The sequence below is a fragment of the Molothrus ater genome, chromosome 2 (assembly GCF_012460135.2).
Source record: "Molothrus ater isolate BHLD 08-10-18 breed brown headed cowbird chromosome 2, BPBGC_Mater_1.1, whole genome shotgun sequence".
Taxonomy (NCBI): Eukaryota; Metazoa; Chordata; class Aves; order Passeriformes; family Icteridae; genus Molothrus; species Molothrus ater.
The window spans coordinates 756,053-760,299 of NC_050479.2; positions in this window are offsets into that span (position 1 = coordinate 756,053).

The following is a 4,247-nucleotide window of genomic DNA, read 5'->3' on the forward strand; positions in this document are numbered from 1 at the left end:
GAGCAGCTGGGGCTGCCCCTGCATCCCTGGCAGTGCCCAAGGCCAGGCTGGGCACTGGGGACAGTGGGAGGTGTCCCTGCCATGGCAGGGCTGGCACTGGGTGGGCTCTGGGGTCCCTCCCAGCCCAACCCAGTCTGGGATTCTGGGATCCCCCCTAAATGTCACCATTTGAGGAGCTGACTTTCCTTGGCCACTGTGATCTTTTTGCTCCTACAGCTCTTTGCCACCCCCAGTGTCGTGCCCAGACACCCAAAACTCAGGGTGAGTTTCACAGCCAAGACAAGGCTGTTCTCGGAAGGGCTGACCAGGCAGACAAGTCCATTCCTGGCAGATTGGGGTGTTTATCTCTCACATGAGTAGAGCTCTGTTTACTGGGCTCAGGGAAGCTGCTCTGATCAGGCACTGCCTGACTGCACTTCCTCTGTCTCCCAGAGACTCGATTTCATCACTGATTTACTGTAAGTGAATCACTAAACTTTTTTTTTTTTTTTGCTTTAACACCACTGCTTTTTACTTTAACGCAATTTTTCTTTTTACTTTGAGCCTCACACCGTGGTGAAATGCACACACACAATGGGCCCAAAGGCTCTGGGAAAGCCTGGCCCAGCTCTGAATTCAGCAGCAAACCCAAAATCCTGCTCTGGGTCAGAACACAGAACATTCCACACAGCCCAGGGAGGGAGGAGCTGCTGTTTTCTTCCTGATCTCTTTGTGACCTCTCCCTTTTACAGGCACAAGCTGTGTCACCTGAGCCTGGGGAAATCACAGAATCCCAGGCTGGGTTGGGCTGGAAAGGACCTTAAAATCATCCATAAACCCTCAAATCTCTTCCCAGGGTGATGTAATTTCCTTTAACCCTCTGTAGGTGAGACACCAAAGGGGCTCCAGGAGAGGGGCTGGGGACAAGGCCTGCAGGGACAGCGCACAGGGAATGGCTCCCACTGCCAGAGGGCAGGGTAGGACTGGAAATTTGGACCAAAATTGAGTTGGAGATGCCTCTTTACACATCTAGATAATTTCCCATCTACCTCCAAGAGTTCCCAGCTGGCACGTGAGGGTCCAGACCACCCCAAACATCAGCAGAGCCCCCACAGCAGAGTTTGCAGTGAGAGGGTTTGTGGCTGACCAGACCAATGTGGGTTTTCTCTAAGAATTATTCTCCTTTTCATGTCAGGCCACTATCAAACAACTCAATTCTGTTTCTCTTCCAGGAAGAAGGTTAAAAAACCAAGCAGCAAATACCAGGAGTGGCAAGGAATGAGGTCAGAGTTTGAAGAGCTTTTGATATAGTAAGTCTGGAATTTGTTTAAGGCGTTCTGAAGTGTGATTTGAATAGGACAGGGGATCCTTCCTGCTTTCCTTTCTTGTTTCAGTTTCCTGAGTTACCTTTGCATGAATAGAGGGACAATTGAGGAACACAATGCAGGGGCTGATTTCTCTCCCAGACCACTGTGGTCCTAAAATTGTTCACATCCTGACCACTGCCTGATGTGGAACTGCCCCTGCGTCTGGCAATGGATTCATTTCCCCTCTCTGTGTGTGATTTTTGCGTCCCTTCCTTATATTTTTGTAGATTCAAATTTTTTTTCAGGATTCTGTGCCAGAAATTTGGCTGCAGGAAAATCACAGGATCATTTATCCCTCACTGTCTGATTTGACATTGACTTTGCTTCCCTCTCCCTAGGCTCAAAACCAAGAAAGCCAACACACAAAATTATCCCTAAACTCCTGTAGGTCCTGCAGATTTCCTGAATTATTGATATTATTTTCTTTTTGATTGGATGTTGCATTAAACCCGGCTCTCTCTCCCCTCTGTCTTCATTAAATCACTTTATTCTCCTTAAGCTCCCAGTTTTAATAAATCATCCCTCATCAGCTGGTGGTGGAAACCACTTCTTCCATTAACCTTTTGTCACTTGGACCTCCCTCCTCCCAGAGGGGACTCAGGAGAGTCATTTCTTGGGCTTTGCCTTATCAGGAGGCTCCAGATAAGACAGAGCTGGGCTGAAAGCTCTGCCTGGGCTGAAACCAAAACCCTGCCCAAGTTCCCCCTCTGCCCTGGCAAAGGACAAGCAGACGTGACAAGTTCTGGGATTTCTGTGCTCAAACGTGTCCTTTAGCAGAAGGGAGGAGGGGAACCCCGCTGCATAAGTCACAAGTTTCTCCAATTTCGAGTTCCTCCACGCTTGTTTCATCGATCAAAGCCTCATCAATGAAGGCGTCCCTCTAATCAAAGTGCCCTCTGCGGGCTCTGTTTTGCTGTTCCCTGTTCCTATTTAGAAACGGCGGCGCTGTCACAGCCTGCCCCTGTCCCTGAGTCACCCTGGGACTCCTGCCCTGCCCTGGGGCCGGGGGTTACGGGATCCCTGTAATGTGTCAGGGATATAAATAATGTAAATAATCCCTGTGTCAGCGCAGGAGGCTCCAGGGAAAGGCTGGAGCCCGAGGGGCCCAGCGGAGCCCTGGGGCGGTGTCACCTTCCCGCAGGGTCCGGGGCAGCTCGGGGCAGGCAGGCCCAGACTGGTTTTGTGCTCCTTTCTGGCCTTCATCCTTCGTGCCGGGGCTAGAGGCTGTGAGATCCTCACCTGTTTTATCGCTGCCTCGCCCTGCGCACGCCCCGAGAGCCCCGGGGCCAAGGGACAGGCAGAAATCTTCCCCCGGATGGAGAAAGAGCTGAACTGCAGCGAAAGCGGCAGCGAAATCCAGTGATTGATGCGCCGGGAGCCGGGGTGCCAGCGCTGCCCCGCTGGCCCTGGGCTCCTGCCGCTCCTCTCCGCTCGGAAACGCCGCGGCAGCGGTGCCAGCTCTGCTCAGGGACCCCGCAGGCACCCGAGCACCATCTGCGTTTGTTAGAGGCGTTTGAAGCACCCTCAACTAGAGCGGATGGTTTTGCCCCCGAAGAAGGAGGAAGAATGAGGAGGACTCCGTCTTATCAGAAGGCTAATTGATTACTTTATTATTCTATCTTATTCTATCCTGTATTATGTTACATCTAAACTGAATCTGCCAAGCACTCAGCTGCTCACACTGCACAGCATTTTGTGCCTGTCACCCAGCAGTCCTGACACACACACACACCCCTGCTGATCCTGACAGGCCAAGGAAACAAAGCACCATCACTTTGGGTAAACAATCTCCACATTGCATTCTGCTTTGGCACAAACACGGGCACAGCAAATGAGATAAGAATTGTTTTTCCTTTCTCTGAGGTTCAGACAATGTGAAACCCAGAAATATTCTTGGGAAGAATTGTGCCTTGCTTTTCTCTGTGAAGAGAAATGTGGCGACACCTAACCTTGCTTGGTTCCTTTGGTGAGCAGTCCTGCTAGTCCTGCTGACACAATAGTACCACTATTAATAATGATAATGATAATAACATTTCCTCTCTGAAGTGTTTAAGAAGCATGTTTCCCCTCTGAAGTGTCTGAAGCATATTTTCCCTCTGAAGTGTTTAAGAGAGAGTATTTCAGCTGTGTTCAGGACACACATGAAATACCCCTCTGCTTCAGCTGCGTTTAACCAAAGCAGTGTTTTCAGTCACAACCTGCTGTCACTGGTGTCAGCTGGAGGTGTGCAGTGTCACCAGGGCCTGCAGGTGTGTATCAGTGTCACCAGGGGCTGCAGGTGTGTGGTTACTGTCACCAAGGGGCTGTAGATGTGTGGGACACTGCCACCAGGGGCTGTAGATGTGTGGGACACTGTCACCAGGGGCTGCAGGTGTGTGGTTACTGTCACCAAGGGGCTGTAGATGTGTGGGACACTGTCACCAGGGGCTGTAGGGTGTGTATCAGTGTCACCACGGGCTGCTATTGTGCCCAGTGCAGCCGGAGAAACCCGGGGCGAGATGTCCTCACATCAACCACAGGGACAGGCAAAGGGGCAGGGGCCGTGGTAGGGACAAGAATAGCGATAGGGAATGGATGGGGATGGGGATAGGGGCCGGGGAGGGAGGCGGGCGCAGGAAAGGACGGGGCAGGTACTCGGACAGGACAGGAGAAGGGGCCGGAGCCGAGACAGAGACAAGGACAGGGGCAGGACAAGGGGCAGGACCGGGCCACGGCCCGGGGCAGCGCGGCCCTCCCCGGCCCTCCCGGCCGATCCCGGAGCCTGCCGGGCCCTCGGGCGGGGCCGGGCCGGGCTCAGCCCCCGGGGGCGGTGACGGTGGCGGTGGCAGAGGCGGTGACAGAGGCGGTGACAGAGGCGGTGACAGGGGCGGAGCGGTGGCCGCGGCCGTGCGGGGTCGGAGC